At 42.3% G+C, this 22,031-nt stretch overlaps 1 protein-coding gene across 1 annotated transcript in view; it reads right to left on the bottom strand.

Annotated features, from left to right (window-relative positions):
- FBXL7 (F-box and leucine rich repeat protein 7) overlaps window positions 1-9,976 on the bottom strand; it is a 289,554-nt gene extending 279,578 nt beyond the window's left edge. Inside the window, exon 1 of the mRNA XM_048311581.1 lies at window positions 9,783-9,976. The gene's annotated coding sequence lies outside the window, so the exon portion shown is untranslated. The remainder of the gene's footprint in view (window positions 1-9,782) is intronic.
- Window positions 9,977-22,031: the final 12,055 nt, after the last annotated feature.

Here is a 22,031-nt window from a genome sequence, read left to right on the forward strand (position 1 = left end):
AACCACAAGCAGAAGAGGAAGCCTGCATCTCCCCTTCTAAACATCACTATAATATAGAATCATACAACAGTTTGAGTTGAAAGGGACCTTTAAAAGGTCATCTAGTTCAACCTCTGCTGCAATGAACAGGGACATCTTCTAGGTCAGGATTCTCGGAGCCCTGTCCATCCTGACCTTGAGTGTCAGGCAGAGGGTGGGGCACCCACCACCTCCCTGGGCAACCTGTTCAGTGCCTCACCACTCATAGCATAAAACTTATTTCTCACATCTAATCTAAATTGACCCTCCTTCATTTTAAAGCCATTATCCCTTCTCTTGTCAGAACAGGCCCTGCTGAAACATGCTTTCCCATCTTTCTTTTAGGACCCTTCCAAGCATGGAAAAATCACAATAAGCTCTCCCTTAGACAGAGCCTTCTCTTCTCCAGGCTGAGCAATCCCAGTTCTCTCAGCCTTTCCACACAGGAGAGGTGCTCCATCCCTCTAATCATCTTCATGGTCTTTCTCTGGACTCACTCAAACAGGTCCATGTTCTTCCTGTGCTGGTGATATTAAGGAAGCTTCCCAGTCTGGCCATTCACCAGACACTCTGGCAGTCACCCCCAAGGCCAGGGGCTCTCACTGCTGGGGCCAAAACCCCTTCACAGCAGGTGGCTCCAGTGAGCTGAAGGGTGCCCGCATGACTCCCTACACACCCCACCCACATAATCAGACCAAGCTTCCTTATCAGTTTGACCCCAGATTTCCCATAGCAGGGCCTGAGATGTCTCATTCCATAAAGCCATTTAATCACAGCACAATAACACAGAAGTCCAACCTGGTGCCTCCAAGGAGGGATCCTGAACAAAGGACCCCTGATCTTTTGTATCCTTACCGTCTAAGGGTGCAAAAGTCTCAGCTCTTCCTCCTGAGTCTTCTGGCTGCTGTCCTGTCTCTGAGTGTCACCTGGATGGGCCACTGGTCCCTGGACCCTTTGTTATGCAAAGGGTCAGCTTCTCACGGCTTCTTGCCTGGGGCTCCCACCCAGAGCTCATCCTGCAGCTCCAACTATAGCTGCACCCCAGCTACCTGCACTGAAGGTATTCCTCAACAGGGAACTCCAGAGCTGGACACAGGACTCCGAGTGGGGTCTCACCAGGGCAGAGTAGAGGAGCAGAATCACCTTCCTCAACCTGCTGTCCATGACTGCTTTTGATGCAGCCCAGGCCAAGGCTGGCTTTCTGGGCTGCTAATGCAACCACAGCTTAAATGGGTCTCCAGCAACTTAAAGGAATTGCCTCCTTAAAGTCAGCTTCCCTTTCTGTTCAGGTGCTGAGGGAAGGCTTCCTCTTCTCCATGGGGCAACTCTGCTCAGCAGAGTCCTCCAGGGCAGCTCTAACCATATCTGAGGGAATCACTATCCTCAGGGTTTCCAGCCCCCAGAGACTCACAGAGGGTAGGAACAAGCACCACACCAAGTCAGAAAGCTCTACTCAAAACAACTGCAGGGTAAATCAAGATGTCATTCACAGTCCCATAACAACACAGCATTTAGGACAGCTTTACCTTCTTGGGGGAACCCACATTGTCCTGTGGCCAATGTATGGGAGGGGAAGTTACAGCCTTCTTTGTTTGTGTTTTCCCATGGAAATCAGTTTCACCTTCCCTCCTGCCAAAATTGTCAGCATTTCCCCTGTAAGCAGAGCTGTAGGCAATCAGCTTTCCCAGAGCACCCTCTGCAATTTCTGTACTTTAGACAACATTGGTAATCATTGTTCATGAAATCTACATAGCTCACAGGACACTCCCACTCTGTGCTGAGCACAAGCTGTGTTCTCTCTCTTGTAGCAGGAGAGGGGGTTTCTTTGCCCTATCAAAACATGTTTCATACATGGTTATTGACAGACTGTTTGTTTCTTTTGGAGAGGAAAGAGAAGATAAGTAGCATCTTTAGCACATCAGAAAAACTCAGTTTGGGGAGAAAATTGTCAATAACATTGATATTTCTGCATCCAGTCATTTCTCTAGAACTGTCTCTAGAAGAATGCAGCACTGCAAAAGCATCAGTACAAAATTTAACTAATTAGCCGTTAAAAAAGAAAAAGAAATCCTTACATTAAAAAAGACCAGCTGCAGACTGATCCCTGGACACATCCTCCACTCATAAAAACTGAACACATAAATTCTCCCTCATTCTTCTGGGGTTCCCACATCAGTACCTTCACTGAAGAGCCATGAGGCAGAATTCAGCTGCCTGAGCAGGACTGCTGCAGGAAACACCAAATATGAGGAATGTGGATAGCTGTTTTATGAACATTCAAGTGACACCTAGCACAGGCAAAAAACCTCCATATTTCTGCAACAGATTATATTCCAAGTAATATCCTACAGCATGGCTATTCCTGAATTCAGGAAAACAGGGCCTGCTCTGGTGAAGCATGTGAACCACAGTCCTTGTGAGTCTCATTCATGTCCCTTCAGCCTCAGTTCAACAACTGCTCCAGCCCACAGCTGTGTGCATGACAGGCCAGCCTTTTTTCTTGCATTCTCTCAAATGTAAGAGGCCCAGTTTCATAAATCAGGCAATAATGTGAGCACTCCAGCTAAACCTTTTCGTTACATTACTTGCCCTGTGTCACCTCTGTATGACAAAACCAGTTGCCAGGAACTAGACCTTTGCTACATCAGTGCTTTTAAAATGGTGAAACAGGGAAATGGTTGCTTTGTTCCTTGGAAAGCGCAAGACACTAGCACTTCAATAAACATCTGTGATTTTTCTCATCATTTTATCATAAAAACCTTCAGCCATGTCCTGTGCTTTCTGTTGTTATTACACTTTAATAGCCCAGACATAAATATAGAAGCAGTCAGCTGTGTGACATCAGCACAGCTGTGCAGCTACTTTAATTGCTCAGCATGATGTCAGTCATCAATTCCAAACCTCTCCTACCAGATACCATTTTCCCTTATAAGATAACTTGTCCAGTACTGAATTTATATCCCAACTGTAATGTGTTCCAGTGAAAATTATTTCACTGAAACCACGTCAGGTTTTTGTTAAAGACTGGGCATCTAATAGGACACTTTAACTTACTCACACCCATAATAGCTCTTATTTGTGCGAGTCACAAGACAAATTTGACAAGAGCCAGGCAAACTCCCTCATTTACATGGGAACATCATCTTTACCTCCTACCTGTAACTCTGTCCCATGCTTCATTCCTACTTCCTCTCAAGTCCTTTCACACATGTCCCAATTTGAGACAAATTCGGAGGAATGTCCAAATTTGAATGTCCTCTGATAGAAGCCAGGTTACAGCCCTCCCTCCCCCACCAGGTTCAGGGAAAAAAAAATTTCCTCGGGGGAAAGTGAAAGGAAAAAACCTATTTATTTAACAAACACAATGCACAATGGGAAAAGAATAATGCTAGAGAATAAAACCTCTCGCTGTGGAGAGAATCTGGTAAATCCCCAGAATCCTTTCTTTGGGTATGGTCTCTCTCTCTCTTCTTTTTGGAGCTGGGTTGGCCTGGGACCCCTCTGGGCCTCAGTGGAAAGTTCTGAACAGTTCCAGAAGAGAAGAAGTCGAAGTCCCAGGGAAAAAAAAAATTAGCTCTGCGTCTCTCTCCGGAGAAACGGAGCCCAAATCTGGCTGAAAAGCAGCAAAGGGCGCTTCCTCCGTGCTTGCTGCCGCAGAAGCATGCAGAGAGATAGAGTGACCTTGGAGCACAAACTGCTTTGAAAAATTTGTCTGTGTCTTTAACACCCAGTTTTAAAGACACAGAAAGGCACAGGAATCATGTCTGGATATGCAGCAGCAATAAGGGACACACATCATAAAGTCACCCCAAGACAACACAGCTCCTGTCTACTTGTACAGCTGTCTAGGGAGAAAACTTACACATCTTTATAAACATTCCTTATGCTTGTGACACTGCAGTACTCTGAATGGGCCTACTGAAGTACATTTCAGATTTTTTCTTTAAAAAAGGATGCTACAGCTATACTGTCTTGAAGAACTCATTATTGCCTCTTAAAAACCACACACACCATTTTTCTTTGCTTTACACTTGCTAAAGTGCCCCAAACAAAACTGTCAATTCATGTTTAAAAAAAAATAAGGCCCTAGTCTAAAGCAATTATATCCATGCATTTAAAAGCAAAAACTGAAATAATGAGATCAGAACAAAGGATTTACTTCAGTTGAATTTATTTGGCAGCATCATTTATGTTACTGGAGCTGGCATCAAAGTGTTACCTAAAATAAATCCTCATTATTTCCGAACAATGCACTACTGAGCAACAACATCAGTACATTAAGTAGCATTGCAATTACTGATATTGTCTCACTAAATAAATTCTATAGATTTTACAAGTGGTTCCAAAGCAACTAAAGGCAAAATTACAGAATAAATGAAGATAAATATGTCAGCCAGCACAATGATCCTGTGATTTTTATGTTTAAACCAACAATATTTTTGTTATAACTACACCACTGCAGAAGGAAATGTAACCACAGGATTCAAAGTTCCTATTAAAGAAAAACGATTTTTTTTCATTAACACAAAACAGTTACTTTAAGAAATCCTACTAATCCAGTATCACATTCTTGCAAGACTCTGCAGCTCTACCATTTCTGAAAAAAAAAAAACTCCAATGACAAAATTGTCAACATAAAAAAAAAATTGTAACCGTTTATAGCTAGACAGCCTTTTTCTTTAAAATGTGTTCTACAAATCACTCTTGAATTTTAACATATGAATGGCTGTACATAAACTGTTTCTGTTATCAGCACTGCTTTCCCACCCAAGCAAAGCTGGTTCTATGGGCACTTTGAGAACAGCAGACTGACTGGACAGCTCTAGCTCTTCTGTGAACTGGCAAGCAGTCAGCATGTCTCAAAGAAGTCTAAAATAACTTTCCTAACCTCCCTTAGAAAAGATAACACCTTTGAGAAAAGGAACAATGATTTAATACAGTTCACACAAGAATTCAGAGGTCTGTAAGTCTCCACACTGCCAAATGGGAGCAGAACGCAAGGTAAAGAAGCACAACAAAGAGATGAGTTTTGTAATTGTTAGTACCTGGTTAATTTCCCCTCTGTGCAATATATTGCTCAGTCACCATGTCCGGGCCAAGAATAAAATGCCACCTAACAGGGGAAGGGTAGCATGCAGTCAGCAGACCATTGTATCACAGTGTTCCTCTTGAAGAGATGAATTGCCTTGAAAATATCCCTTCCTCCCCGCCAAAACATCATCTTGGTCCAACAGGCAGTTGTCAGATATTTTTCATTAACATGAAACATATGCTGGTGTTCACGCATGCAGTGCAATCCTTACTCCTGCAATGGAGAGAGCTCCTTTTTATGTTTGACTATAAGCCAAAAGCGTTTTCGTGCCCACACCTGTCTTCAAGAAGAGGATTTTGAAATGCTAGAATTAGAACTGAACCACATGTCATAACAGGAAAAGTTAAAGCATAAGTAGCCTCTCAGTGTTTGCTCATAAATGACCTTTATCAATGAGAGCAGCCCTACTGAACTGTGATGGACCAGTTATTGCAAACACACATGGCATGGACAAAGTATTTGGTATCTCTATTTATTGATCAGTATATTTTTCTGGCCAAAAATTTTCTGCTGTACCCAAAGAATTTTCTTGTTGCTTGACTCTACTTCTACTGATGGCAGGGCAGGACAAAAAAAACAACAAAAAACCACAAAACACCATAAAAGAAATTCAAGCTTTGCAAAATGCCTGTGTTGGCTTTCACTCTTAGTCTTTCTTCACCTAGAAGAAAATTCCATCCTCAGTGCAATGCAAGAATTTATAATCCTTTTTCCTTATTTATTTAATTTATGCTCTAAGTACTTGTAGAATTACACATTAAAGATGTATTAAACTACACTGTCATTCTAAGACAAAGAAAAGTTAGTCAGACTTGGAACTTGAGCCTCAAGACAAATGTAACATTTTATTTAACATAACTGCATATGAGAGGTGTAGTGGTTTGGTCCAAAATACTCATTACTGTTTACCTTCTGTGAGATAAGAATTAGGAGAAACGCAAAGCAGGCACCAAACTTGAAAGAATATAAAGAAGTTTATTAACAGACCTAAAAGAAGGAAAAAAAAATTATACCACCTTCAGAACACTTCTCTTCCCCCCACCTTTCTCCCTTCTCCTACTGACAATGTAAAAAGACAACCCTTGAGATGTTCAGTCTGTTTACCACTTCCATAATTACCTTGTTCAGTCCATTTAGGAGGAGGAGTCTCTCTTGTCCATGCTATGAAAACATTATCACAACGAGACAGCCGCCCGGGCTGGTTCTCTGCTCGCATGTGAGTCCCCTCCCACGACTTGCAGCTTTTCCCACAACTGCTTTTGAGGGTCCACTCTTGAAGGTTTTTGGGGTACAATTTTAAGGTTGAGCTATTCAGAAACAAAAGTTCTCTTCACCCATCTCTGGGAGCATTTCACCTCTAAGAATAGAGGCCCTTCTCCTTCCCTGGGAGCAAAGGGTCCTCTTCATCTTTAGGACTATCTCTGGGAGCATCTCTAGGAACTGAGGTCTTCTCCTTTCCCATTTGGAGCAAAAGTCCTCATCGCTTCCATCTCTCCCTCTTCAAACTTCTCATGAAATTACAGCTGCTTCAGCATCTATCTCAGCACAGGTGCTTTTGCTCATGAGTACAAGTTGAACGCTCCACCCCCCATGCCTTCATGAAATTGGATACAGCGGGATACTCTGATATATCATAGCTTTACAACAGAATTTCCGCTTTAAGCATCTCCTCTTTCTCTTCCCTCAGGTTTTCAGCTCTTCACAGCACTAAAAGGGTTAATCTCACCTAGGCCTTGGAGCTGGAATGTCACTTATCGCAGTGGAGGGGGGGGGAGCCGAGCCGCTCTGGCTGCCCACAGCCCTGCTGTGGGGGGGTTCCGCGGGTGGAACAGGTCCATCGGCTCCAGGATGGCCGTGGTTTGGCCCAGCCTGGCCCAAGCAGGGCCTGGGCTGGGCCCACTGGCCCCCGCACGGGGCCTGCAGCCACCTGTCCCAGTGCTGGAAACGAGAGGGAGCTTGGGGGGGGGTTTCTATTCTTAAGTGTGGATCACAGAGGCGGTCACAATTTTAAGTGGCTTAAAGAATTGTCCATATTCAAACTGGCCAGCTGATAGGTTCTGTTAGGTCACAGAGGAAGCTGTAAGCACCCCTTTGCAAGAACATCACTTCCGGGACTGTGCTTGCTAACCCATGACAAGAGGCTACTACAGTCCTGGATTAATTACGAAGAGAAATTTCTAAAGAAGTACGAATGAAGTATTTATCCATTGCTTATGCAGAAAGAGAACCCATCTGTGACAAAAATTTATTTACAACTCTGGAAAAATGAGATTTTTGAACACAACCTAAAACCTTAGCAGAAAAGTCTTAATAAGATTAATTGAAGTCCATATGACAAAATCTCTCACCTTGAAGTTATTTGCCTTTTGCAGATTGCTGCCTAAGGAATATGTGGAGGCAGGATTTGCCATTCCCTCAGTTGCCTGCACTTTTATCACCTACTTTCATCACAGCCCTCTCTCTTTCACTACTGTAAGAGGATCAGTTGGGAATTTCATCAGTGTCCAGATAGGTAGGCAGATAGCAATTATCTTTCAATGAAAGCAGGTATTTTCAAACAAAAACAAAAGCAAACCAAACAAAAACAAACAAACAAAAAAAACCAAAAAACCACAAAACTCCCAAACCATACAAAACCCAAAAGAAACCTAAAAAAGCCATAAAACACACAACACAAAGAGGACTTAGATTTGCTATTTCATTATTTTATTAAGAGTCTGTTTTGCACACACTCTGAACATCTGAACATTAATCTCCTGCAGTCAATGAATAATTTCATTCCTGTTTTGCCATTAGACTTAAGGACACAGTGTTTACACCTCTCTCAAAAGGTGACAAAACACTGCCTCTAGGACAAAAATCCACTTCTTTCAAGGATTTTTCTCACAAAAAAATACACTAAAAATAAATAATAACTGTATGTTTCTGCCACTAATATCTTCCCCAGCATTTCATCCAAACTTTTCTGTATTAACAGCTTGATTGACAACTACAAAAGCAAATTAATCTGGTATCCTTAGTCTACATGAAGCACTGGATGCAGACCAGATTCAGCTACTCATCTGATCCATATAGATAAAGTAATCAAAGTGCTTAAAAGAAAAAGGTCCTCCAACACAGCCTGAAGCATTCAGGAAGGAATGGTCATTATGTTTGAGGAAAGGTCTATTTCAGCTTCTAGATTTGATGTTCTGCTCACTTTAGGATCTGCAAGTCTCACAGTTTACCTAATCTCTAATTTCTAGTTTACCAAAAGGGTTATGTGCCCATGGCCCTAAAATTATAAACCCACTTGGCATCTTGAATTCCAGGTCTGATAGCACATAAAACCCCTGCATCATCACTTTGGATCTGTCATATATGTAATGGAAACCAGACTTATAAGCAGCACTGGTAAAATCTGCTGAGCAGTCTCTGAGACAGAATAACCTGCATGGTCAGGTAATGCAGACCATCCTCACACCATTTTGTCCACTATTTCAAAAAGATCACTGTATACTTAGTAAAAATCTACCCAGCTGCCCAAGGCGTACCTCCCATCAGGAGCTACTGCTAAATGTCTTTGAGGTCACCACTGCATGTGACTGCTACGGTGCTGCTGCTTCCTCATCAGCACAGTCACTGTCACAGCAATAGCTCAGGGACTGTCTAGACTGACTGTCACAGATTCCCACCACATCTCTTTGATGAACACATTTTCTCTTAGGCACAAGAATCTTTGTCATCTGAATGTCTTTGAAGCCAGACTAACACCCATTTGGAGAAACCAAAATACTTACATTAAACACTATAAATAGTAACTCTGTCTCACAGGTAGAATTTTACATTTTTTAACTCCCCTCTTCAACAAAAAAAATAGCTCAGGAGGATGGTATATATCAATACCGTAATGTAAAAGTAAATGAGGGAAGTGATATGCAAGGGGCCAATTTTATTGTATTTTTCTCAGTGAAGTTTGATCAAAACCCAGTAAGTATCCGAATTTGATGCACTTTTTGGATTTTGAACCTCCAGCTTGTGTTAAACTGGCATTTTGGACATATCTTAGTAATTCCCACCCACTGTCCTTAACCACAAGACAAAAAAGAAGTCTTTTTTTGATCATATACAAAATTTGATCTGCAACACAGTGTTTAGAGTCAACACATATCATCAGATAAATACAGCTTAGCCAGCAGTATGCCCCCCAGGTCCCCTTGTAACTGGTTACCATTGCATGAATGGGGTAAAGAAGAAACAGGACATGTAGCTTCTTGCCTGAACAAGACATCTCCTAGTGCAGCACAGCATCTCAAGTGGTACATCACCAAAAAAACACATAATACATACTCACATACGTACACCTGATGTTTTTCCAAGATTATGAATGAGCAACATTTGTTAAAGGAGTACTTGACTGTGGGTGGAAGAAAAACACATGATCTACACTACAATGCAGTTTCTGCTAGCACCCTAAAAACATTTTCAGTTCTCAGCACTGAGCTGGGCCTAGCGTCATCATCCATTTCAGTAGCTCAGATTTCTTCCAATTTCTGTGCATAGAGGACATCTCAGAGTTTGCATATTGGTATTTCAGCCCCATAAGAAGTTTTTGTAAGTCTATTTGCATACTGTGTCCTCTCTTTGATGGGAGGACACAGAAGCCAAGGAAAATGCAGGAGACATCACTCACCTGGATACTGAAAAACTTCAAGTGTCTTGAACTAAATCAGCTCTGCAGAATGAAAGGCCTTGTAACACCCCACACTTTCCAGTCACATAGAATTTTCAGTGAAATCAACTCCTTGCCTGCTTTACCTTGGCTTTTGATGCCAGCTAGAAGCCAAATTAAATCAGGCATCTATTTAGTAAACTTCCCTACATGGTTTTGCTCTGCATTTCAGTACACACTCAGCTGTTGCTGTAAGAAGGATTGATTATGTTTAAGAGCTTGCACTCAGCTGCTATGAATTTACGTAAGCCCATTATGTAAGCCAGAATTTGGGCTCCTTTTTACAGCAAGCTTGACACACCTCACATTTGTCTTCATGCTCAGTTTCTGTTTACAGTCACATCCATGATAACTTGTGAAGAAGAGTAATGCAAACGAGTTACTTCCTCGGTCCCTTGCACCCCCGATGCCACCAAAGGCTCCGGCTACACCTCATGGGGATACACTCCCTCCTGTTCCTCTGCTGCAGCACGCCGCACTCGCAAGTGACAGTAGCTGTGCAGTGAGAAACACTAGAGGGCAATAAATGCCCTTCAATAAGCTTAAAGGAGCCCTAAGGTGTACTTAACGCTTGGCTCCTTCTTAGTTTGGGCACGGATATTATCCTTCCTCGGTTGCACGCTCTAGTTCAGATCTCAAAGGATGTGCACATCAAACCTCTCTGGCCAGGCTACAGCAGCACTTGTGTGCTCACTGAACTGCTTTCCTTTCCATCTATCCTTCTCCCACCACCATTCCTTCTTCCCTTTAGAGAGTTATCCAAGTCTTTCAATGATGTAATCTTTTCCACGTGGTACATTTGTTTATCAGCTTTGCCATACTAAAGTACCTACCCATAACTGGAAAAAATTGCTTCAATGGAAGACAGGATTAAGTCTTGACAGTGGAGAGGGAGGAAGAGGGGAGTTCCGCTGATTTCCTTACAGGATTCTGCTAAACACTAGTGAATAGTCTTACAGATTTATGATTTTTGATCAACAAATCCACTCTTAGCTCTAATATGTTCTTCCCATGAATCGTTTTCACTTCTTCCCAATAATAATCCTGAACAGAACAAATGTAATAGTCTTCTCACTTATATATGAAGATGCTGTTTTCCAAAAAGGGTGAAAAAAATCCCAACCACAGAGCACTTGAGCGTGTCACTCACCTATAAACTTGCATATGAAATTACATAAAGAAGAAAAATACAAAAAGAAGTTGTATGCAAGCATTCCTTTTTACTGTTTCCTAAATTTGTCCCAGGTTTTTAGGGAGAATAGTTTTGCCACTTGAAAATTTTCATACCAGTTGAACAGGATAAATCACATTCTACTGGGAAGACCATTCCTCAGGTGTTTCATAATTTAAATTTAACATGTTTTCTCAGTGCCTAAGAAGCGTAACAGTTCCCAGAGGGGGCAGAAGGAGTTGTAGAAGGATTCTTCAGGATTCATAATCCGAAGTATGGTAGAAACATTTAAAAAAAACAGTAAATAGTGAGGACCTGTTTTACCTATTTTCTTGGCTTCTCTTCCCACCTCCATTTTCCACCCACCTTATCTAACTCAGAAGTACTACATAAAGAAACTATTTAAGAAACATGCAAAAATCTGCTGGCCTTCTAAAAAGCCATAGTACAATTAGCTTGGTCTAGACTGCGGTGAAGTTGTGTCTTTTCAATAAAATACAAAATATTAGTGGCTGTTCATTTAATATTTCCCATTTAATGAAGGGATGGAAGTGAGCATCCCAAAGAGGATGGGAAGCCATGCTGAAACATGCAGATCTTATCTGCAAAGACTGCATGTGTCAATGAGCAAAATTTTAAATCCAATTTGTCTGAAATGTCTTATTATTTTGCCTTACAAATTCATTAAAGGTTTTTAATTGAATAGTTGTGCAATATGTATTTGCTGCCAAACATTATAGGAATGTAGTGTTAAAGAGGATCTTGAAAATTCTAACATAAAATGTGCTCCATGACATAGGCAGGCTTACAAGCTATATTTCTCCATTTTGACATGCTCATACAACAGCAATAACAGTCTTATTCTTGATGGGAATCAGTCCCCACACAAAGAAAAAGAGAGGTATGAACTGTGAGGAGTGTGTAGGAACAGCTGCCTCGCATAAGAGCTCTGGGATGTGGACAGGCTTAGTCCTTGCACAGGTCTCCTGGAGCTGCAGACCAGCCCAGGTTGTGGTGCTTTGTGTTCTATCTCTTGTGTTCAGGCTGTAGCAGTATTTCCAAAAAAAGGGAATATAATTCATACACTCATGTTCATCCTTCCCCTTCCCCCACTTCAACCCCTTTTCCTCCTTTCTTTTTCCCTTCTCCTTTCAGGCTTCTCTAAGCCCTCTAAACCCTTGTGGATCTTGAATACAGAAATTGTTCTTAATTAACCTGATCAAGACAGAAGCAAAAAAAATGTACCTTCTCATACAAAGCCTTGCCCTGGCCCAACAGGCCAGGAATTGTGCATGTTCTACTCCCAGCCTTAGGCTTTTGGGAAAAGCTCATGCACACACACACACACACAGAGGAACAATGGCAATGGGGGACCCCAAATAATCCCCTGCCCAGCTACTCCCATGCTCATCCCAGGAGCCATCAGCCCATCAAAGGCCCATCTCTACAAGTCCCAGGAGAACCTCAGCCCCACTGCCCAGACATTGACGCATCAAGAAGGGACAACAGGAGCATCTCTCCAGAGTATGTTTCGGGCTCTGCCTAGGATTATTGGGCACATTATGGGATGCAAGGGAAGCGCATTTTGTGATTGCACAGAACTTACTGTAGGTTTTGTGAGCAATGGGGCAAGCATGAAAGAATGGATAAGGGAATCAAAAGGGCTGATCACATATCAGCAGGTGTCTTCTCAGGATACTTGTCTGGCCCTGTGCTGCACCTTCTGTTCGGTCTTCTCAAACTATGTTTACCTGAGGGGAGGGAACCTCTCTATTCTCTGTGTGTGTGTACATGTGCATGTGTGCAGGGCTCCAGCTACAAGCATCTGGAGAGCAGGTTTGCAAGTCAGCATGCAATCTCCAGCAAATATCAAGGATGGCTTGCTGGTAGGTAGGTGAAGCACCCTGGGAGCCAACAGACTGCCTGTCTCCAAGAGTGAGGCCCCTGGAGGAGCTGGTTTTGGAAGGATCAGTGGGATCCTAGCCAGCTGCTAGGGCTTGGCGGTCAATAGAGACCCCCATCTTTTTGCTGTGTCTCTCCAATGAGAAGACCATGGGGACTTGGCTATCAGGAGGACCCATGGGGTCCTGGCAAGCTGCACATGGAGGTCTGGACCCACAGTCAGAGGGATGCTGTGGGTCCTGTGGGCCTCTGTGTCCAGGCAGCAGAAACTGGGGAAGCTGGGGGCCAGGGACAGCTACCTGGTAGTCTGCATGCCTAAGTCCTGCTGCTGGAGAGATCCATGGGGTACATATATGTGTGCATATATAATGATATATTTAATTATAATTAGTAATAATTGATGGCAATTATTAGCCATAATCCTATAATTGTTAGTAGTTAATATATATTAATGACATAACATATAATTAATATATTGATAATATATAATACATGGGGTGTGGAGGGAGAGAGAGAGAGAAAGAGAGAGAGAGAGAGAGAATTATGTAATAATGTTTCACACTAAGAGACCTTCACCTTGTTCAGCAAAGAGGGGAACAAGGTGAGGCCACTGGTGCCACTTGTGTGCCTGTCTGTGTTGATCTGCATGGTCAGGCAGGTACATGCCTGTTGCACATGGGCAGGGTGGTGCGTGCAGTGTGTGCATGTGCATGCACATTCCCTTACTGCCAATGCACACAGCCTCAGCACTGGTTAGAACCAGGGGTAAAAGCTGTGGCAGCATCCCCTCTGTTGGGCTACTGGACCCCGCTGCCCTCTGCAATATACAGATTATATCTAGAATTCTCTATATATTCTAGATGTTCTTATAACCATCCACTCTAAAAATAGCTAGCTATGACATCACCTTCAAAAAGTGCTTCTATTCCCAAAGTCACTGACTGTTTAGATACATTTTGATCTCTTCAGTGGCTGTGCAGAACTAGACCCTCTTGTCTGCACCAACACCCACTGTAGCTCATGTGCCCCATGAGGCTTGCTGGAAGATAAGATCTACAGCATAAGTTACTGGTACCTGTTAAAAAAAATAAACATACCCTAAACTTTTGAAGTGACAGCTTTCAAACTGGCAACTAACCATATAGTTTTCTGCAAAGCCTTTGGTGTCAACTACAAAGCACTGAAAATTGGAAAAAAATAAAGCACTCCATTTTGTTACATAGGAGGGGTAGAAGTAGAACAATACTATACCTAAAAATGTTTGGATTTTGATTAACTGTGTTTCAGGAAAACCAGTCAGCTGAGGCAGATTATTAGAGAAACACACCAACAGTTCCCAGAGAGCCTAATCCACCTGGATGGCCACTATCAACAGCCTTATCAAGAAAGCCAACTGTAAGCATTGATAAATATACTCTAAACCAAGTGACTTTCTGCCTCTCCTGGGAGCACTGTGCCTGGGTTTCCCGGGAAGGGATAAGGTTCTGTACAAGACAATAATTCTTCCTTACCCTTGCCAAGAGAGTGAAAAACTGTTCAACCAAAACCAAAACAAAGTCTCATAAGGTTTTCAGACAATTTTCATACACTATTTTAACTTTTCTTCAACTTCAGTAAGTATTTCCAACCTGTATGCCAGGAAGCTAATAAAACACTTCTGTTCCTTAACAATAATCTCACTAGTACAAAAAAACCCACCAGCTACCCTAAGGACAGAGTCAAATACTAGGATTCTCAGTCAGAATTAGGGAGAGGGAAGAAAATAATTCCTGCTGATAAATTCTGACTTCCTGGGTAGCATGTCATGATCATGGCAAATAAGAAAATCTAGCAGCAGGATATTAAGGAATCTCAAACCCAATTTTCTTTCTTCGCATAATGTGGAATAAACTAAACAGTGGCCACTCTGCTCATGCTTTTCTATTGTCACCTCCTCTCCAAGTGATGCAACTGGTACACATTTTCCAAGTCACATACCACCATACTTGTATCATGGCCCTAAAAGATTAAAATACTTCCTATCTTCCCAGAAATCCTATAGCAAAATTAAGATATTCCATTGCCACTTGTCCACTCAGGGACATATGGTGAGAGTGTGGGCAGTATAGTCACCTGATGCATACCAGTCAGTCATTTGCATTTAATGGTTTCTCTTTCAAGAAACCTTTGGCCCGAACACAGTCTGTCACCCTGAGACAAACTCCTCCCTTACAAACTCCAGACAGTAGACACTTGTTATGTCTCATTACTTGCCTTCTCTGGTAAGAAGTACTTTTTCTCCTGACTCTTTCATCCACTGATCAGATTTCCTCCTATCTTTCATCGGGCTCAAGAAACAGAGATTAGGGAAAGCTTTCCATTAGTATTGAAAGGCTTGAAGAGAAGCAACAGAATGGAAAATTTTGTCACAGAAAAAAAAAAGAAAAAACCAAACCCCACATTTAAGGCGACATTTTGTTTTTCTAGCCAAGAGATTTGGTTCCATTACAGACACTGCCAGCTTGAGCTAAAGTTAGATTCCCAAAAAGCATGCTGTTACACTGCCCCAGAACAACAGATTCTCCAGACCTGGAACAAAACAGTGTTAAGGGGCTGGTCTTGGTCTGTGTATTTTAGCCAGTAGATGTAATCTTTTTGGACTTCAGCAGAGCTTTTGATACTGTCTCTCACAGTATCCTTCTGGACAAAGTGTCCAGCATTCAGCCAGAAAATCACATCATGCAACAGGTAAGCAACTGGGCTCATGGATAGAGCACAAAGGCTAATAGTGAATGGGGTGGCATCAGCTGGCATCTGGTCACTAGTGGGGTTCTGCAGGAATCTGTCCTCAGCCCTGTGCTTTTCAGCATCTTCATAATGGCTTGGATGCAGGACTGGAAGGCACACTAAGTAAGTTTGTTAATGACAGTCAATTGGGAGGAGCTGTCAACTTCCCTGAGGGCAGAGACATCAACAAATGGAGAGATGGGCAATCACCAACTGTATGAGGTTTAAAGAGAGCAAATGGTGGATTCTGCACCTGGTATGAGGCAACCCTGGTTGTGTATATACTGGGGAATGAGATGCTGGAGACCAGGGCTGTGGAAAGGGACCTGGGGGTCCTGGTTGATGGCAAGGGGAATCTGAGTCAGCAGTGCCCTGGCAGCCAGGAGGGCCAACCCTGTCCTGGGAGGCATCAGGCACAGCATCACCAGCCGGGTAAGGGAGGGGATTGTCCTGCTCTGGTGAAGCCTGATCTTGAGCACTATGTGCAGTTTTGGGTGGCCCAATATTAAAAAGACACTGAGATGTTAGAGAGTGTCCAGAGGAGAGCCATGAGGATGATGAAGGGTCTTGGAGGGGAAGCCATATGAGGAGCAGCTGAGGTCACTGGGTCTGTTCAGCCTGGAGAAGAGGAGACTGAGGGGAAACTTCATTGCAGTTACAACTTCCTCATGAGGGGAAGCAAAGGGGCAGGTATTGATCTCTTCTCGGTGGTCACCCGTGACAGGACTCAAGACAATGGCCTGAAGATGAGTCGGGGGATGCTCAGGTTAGGTCAGGAAAAGGTTTTTCACCCAGAGGATGGTTGAGCACTGGAACAGGCTCTCCAGGGATTTGGTCACAGCACCAAGCCCAAAAAAGTTCAAGAACATTCTGAGGCACATGGTGTGATATCTTGGGGCTGTCCTGTGCAGGCCTAAGAGCTAGACTCAATGATCCTTGTGGATCCCTTCCAAATCAGGTTATTTTATGATTTTATCTATTAAACACTAGAGTTTCACTGTATTCCTTTGCATCTCTGTTCTCCTGTTACCAGTTCCCCAAACATAAATTTAAAGCCTGTCTGGCTTCAAATCAGAAAAGTCTGGCTTTAAGTCAGAAAAAGCAGAAGACTGGTGAACCATGGAAGGCACTGATCAGCAGAGAGAGCGCTGCATCTCAGGCCAATGCAACCAAAGGAGAGGGAGGTAAGGGGGAGACAAGAGGAAAAACCTCACTTGGCTGATGAAACTGCATCTCAGTCCTGATCCAAGTTTCTCACAGTGAAGCTCACATAGACAAGCAACAGGCTTTGCCATCTCACACCACCAGTACTATCCAGAATAAAAACTATTAGGACAGTAGTAAGGGACTAAAGAACTCACTACAGAACTCACTTGCTACAGAACTCATGCCCTCAGTGCACAAGTTACACACTTACACTTCAAAACACTTATACTTGCATATATATACATGCACATATTCAAGTCATGAGTGTACATATATATACACATATATAGATGCATGCTTAGAATTACAGGCAGACTCACTCACTGTTACTGTTTTGTCACCATCCCACTACAGTGAATTTAAGGAAAAAGCAGACAATAAGTGGCCTTGCCTTAAAATGGAAATTGCCTTAAAAATACTTTTAAGCCTGAGGGCTTGCAACAGAAACAACTAACAGCCAGCCTAGAGCACTGGCTACACTAAAGTTTTGACCCACTGGAAAAGCAGGCTGGAACAAGCCAGGAGAAGATACGGTGTCATACATGATTGAGCAGTTGCATTTCCAGATGTCACAGGATCTTTCCTGACTAGATGAGGCTTAGATCTCCCACTTTTGAAATTGGCAAATCCTAAAGGAGTTTCAGGTGTCATAGAAAGTAGTTCAGCTCTCGGTGTGCCTAGGACTGTCCACATTTCTCAGGATCTGATCTTTGGGTTTCATTCCCAGAATGATTGCTTCCTCCTCTTACCTCCTTTCTCTTGCTCAGCTGAAAAGCACAGTGACCTAGCCAGAAGAACATCTTTTGAGTCCAGAAAGACCCATTTCCTTAGATCCTATCCAGAATTTCAAACAGTGCCCCACTGTAGAACAACACGCTCACACCTGCACAGAGATAATTTGAGTACAGAATACAGTGTATGCAGGCTGATTATTTTTATTACTTTTCCCTCCTCCCTCATTTCATGATCCTTCATAAGGGTATCACAGTGCCTCAGCAGGACCAGGGACACTATCACAGGCAGCTTTTGGTTAAAAGGAAGATCAATCCATGCTGATAGGGTGACTTTAAGGCTCAAAGGAATCAGACCAGCTGAATTTAGTCACCAGACTGCTACCAAAGTCACAACATTTTCATAGAAGTAGAAAAATAGTGCAAGGTACTTGTGAAGAGGAATAAGGAAGGACTAGCAGACACTTCTTACAGCGACTGTCCTTCAGTTTTGGCACACTCCAAGAACTACAGGTCACCTTATCAGGAGGCAGAGGCTGCTCATGCATGAGCATCATGATCCAGTGGACGTGTGTCTGCCCATGGCAGGGGTGTTGGAACTAGATCATCTTTAAGGTCCCTTCCAACTCAAATCTTGCTGTGACTCTATGGTCCTTGTTCTGGTTGACCTAAGGGGCAGAGCTCTGAATTGAGCATATTCAAGAATAACAGGGGTAAAACTGAGCCAGGCCTTGGGCACGGTAACTTCTTAACTCTTTCTTGAACAGCTTAAACTAAAGTTATTTAGAAAAACAAAAAACCAAAACACACAAAACCCCCCCATTCCCTATCCCCCTTGCTATCACTTGTCTATCATTTCCTATGGGAAATATAGCATCTGTTTGTAGGACTAGACCTCTCCCAGTGTGTAAGTCTGGAAGAGCAGGGCCTAAGCCCTTGCATTGCAGATCTGCCTATCCTAGACAGATCTGCTATCTGCAATCTGTCTATCCTAGACAGATACCCTGAGCCTGAACAGAGATCCAACCCAATGCCAAACCCTCCAGGGCCCATACCAAACCTCCCAAGCATGTAGCAGGCAACAACAGACATACCTGAACTACTGACAATTACATTCATCATTCTAGTGCCCCACACCAACACTTAAAGAAATTAATTCTTAATTTCTATTAAAAATTATAATATTAGAGTCAGACTATTGGCTTGCCAAAACCTCTGCAAGAAGTTTGGAAACCCCTTCAGAAAGTCAGTCATTCCACATCTGAGGTTTTGTATGGTCTCTAGCTTTTCAAAGATTTCATAGCCCTCAGAGGAGTATCAGGGTGTTTACCTTATGTCTTAATTAATTCCCTAAATAACAGAAAAGGATGTTTGTACCTTAGAATAAAAGTATTCATTTCTAAACTTTCATTACAATAGGAAAAATGAAGGAGAACACATTCCTGGGTGGCCATATCATATATTTTCATGGCAGAAATAAGTTTTAGTTTGTATTATGTGTTTTGAAGTGTCTGAAACGCAAGCTGTCAACAGTGTGGTGCTTGTTTTGAAATTTTACATTTTTAAAAGGTTGGTTATGACAGCAAAACTTTTTACCACTAACTCTGTCATTCATTATGTGCAGTCACCACAATCATAATTGCAAGGAGTTGTTTTCCAGGACTAGTGAGCAAGCATATTTATTGGTGTATCAGAAATAGCTTATTTTTCATAGTTATAATCAGAAGGACTCCAAATGGAAGATGAGCATCACCATGTGGGAAGCTGGGGGATACAGAATAGAAACATGAAAACCAGCATTAAATTTATTCCTTTCGTTAGCTACCAATACAAACTGTTTACAAGAAAACCTCATCATCTTTCTGTGTCTTTCATCACTGTCACTGAATGTTGACCCATATGTGCCCTCTCTTTCTTTTTCCATCCAGCTCCTACGCTTCAAGCTTTATATCAAGCTATCCAAGTGGCAGTATCAACAACTAAAATATAGAAGTAAGGGGTATTTTTCCACAAGAAAATAGACACATGTAGCACCAAGGATGTACTGGTATTTAAAACTCAAGTGGACTAAGGCTGCTGTTAGCCAAGCTCTCCTGAGGCCAGAGGTTAACACAGGCTCTTAAGAGCCACCAGCATATTCTTGTTTAATTGACATCATCTATGCCAAAACATATTTAACATCACAATTATTACCAGGATTCAGTAGAAAGACGTAAAACTGGGACTGAATTTCTGAGTCACCGCCATGGCTCACACCACCCTGTAAGTTCTTCCAGTGCACTGAGTTCAAAACAGCCTGAAAATGGTGATGGCTTCGGTGCATGGATCTCCCTTATGGCAGACAAACCGTGCATTTGCTCCCACACATGTATACAGACAGGAAACTAAATATGCAATTACCCAATTTGCAAGTGTGACACATGTGCACACATCTATGAGGACACACCCTTTCAAGCCCCATCCTGTATTTCCCCAAATTTAAGTCAGTTTATTTCCTCCCACAGACACTGATCCTGCTTGCCAAATAAAATTCTGGAAAAAAACAAGAAATGAGTAGCACTGGTCGCTCTGGCTGTTTATGATCCAAAATGTTTTTTACTCAATTAGTGCTTTATGTAGGTTCATTTAAAAAAAAAAAAGAGATTTTAAAAAAAAATAAAAGCCAAAAAAGGTGGTAATAGGAACAGAAAAGTAAACGTCAACCTTTTTTTCTGGAAGTCAGCTACTCAGAGGGAAAAAATAATGTGAAACAGTATTTAAGAGGAAAACAAGTCCAGGGAAGAAGCCCATTCAGTGATGATGTTTTACTGTTACAGCTTATTTTAGGATAAGTCAGTACTGCTGGAAAGTAGCAGAAATGAGTAAGTTGTTTCTGAAGTCATATCAATGATAAATGATTAAAAATTTAAACCAAACCAAAACAACAGAACCAACAAGCTTCTCTTTATTATCTTCCAATATATACGGCAAGATTGAGGAGGAGAGAAAATACCTGCACACTACAATTACAATAATATTAACTACTGTATCAGCCTATCAGGCATTTTAGCTACTCCAGTGACTGCCAGAGATAACAACTGACAGAAACACCAGTATCAGAGATACAGAATAAAATAACAATTGTTGAAGTAACACCAAATAGGAACAACTGTTTTTCACAGGACCAGCTGCTCAAGTGTCCAGCAAACCCTAGGCCTTGGTGACAGTCGTGTGCTGGTTCCAGTGAGTGCAAACAGGGGAGGGGACAAAGAAGGCTGGCCTGAGCCTCAGCCCCTGCCCAGAGACAGGAGGCTGTGCCCTGCCTGGCTCCCTGCCACGTGCCACAAGCATCTCCAGTGAACAGACAGGCACCATCATCCCCTTGTGTGAAACTCAGTGGCACTGAAGTGGTTTGTTTCATTTTTATTTGGAAAGGTCATTCTAGGCCACTTGAGTTGAACAAGATAGCTGAAATATGTAAAGTATACAGTAAGAGAATTTACCCCAACTTTATCTACAGGAGGCTCATGTGGAGGCAAAATGCTACGAAGACAAAAGTCAATTGTAAAGCCAAATCAGCCCAGATACTGACCTCTGCTGCTGTAAGGGAACCATTCTCAATGCAAGAGCTGTAGATTCACACACACACAGATTTGAACCGTGAGTTTATCAACACAGAGCTGCAGCCTTGGGCTATCATCACATCCTGAGACCATCCTCCTAAAATCCAGCCCCAGACTCTACCTGCAGTCATGAACCAACACGTGGACTTTCAGATTATTATTATTATTATTATTGTTTTGTATTGATGATTATTCTGTTTATGATCCAGTATTGGCAGCAGAGGCTGTAAAGCTGAAGACTGTCTTTTAGATGGAGACTAGACTGAAGTGTAACAGTAGGCTCTCCTTTGAAATGAAGGATCCCAGGCACCAACATAACTTTAACAAAGCAGTGTCAATGCAACACTGGATTCTGACTTGCAGGGACAATTTCTGGAATATAAGAAAATTAGATCTCAAACTTCTCAAGTCCCTTTGGAAGACAGACACTGAAAATCAAAGGCAACCCTAACCTCCAGGACAGGTGCTCTAACCTACCATGCTGAAGCTCCAGAGAAAGGCAGGCATAACCCTCAGTTTAATGTTTCCTGACTGTTTTGGCGCCCTGAACATTGTGTGATCTTTACAGATCAGCTATGAAACCTACAATCTAAGGAAGCCTAAGCCCCAAATAGCTATGATCACCTGTTAGAGCCTGATGACCTTCTCTCCAGATTCTCTAATCTTCATACACACATACGTAAGCAAACACAGTGAATCTGAACTGTGTAATTAACTTGTATTCCGTGAAGCTTTTTTTTTAAATTTCACTGCTCATTATTCACCATGCACACATCAGTACTAATGAAGCAACAACTTGACCTGTACAAGAGGAAGTGTGTTGTGATTTGCT

The sequence above is a fragment of the Corvus hawaiiensis genome, chromosome 1, assembly GCF_020740725.1.
Source record: "Corvus hawaiiensis isolate bCorHaw1 chromosome 1, bCorHaw1.pri.cur, whole genome shotgun sequence".
Classification (NCBI taxonomy): Eukaryota; Metazoa; Chordata; class Aves; order Passeriformes; family Corvidae; genus Corvus; species Corvus hawaiiensis.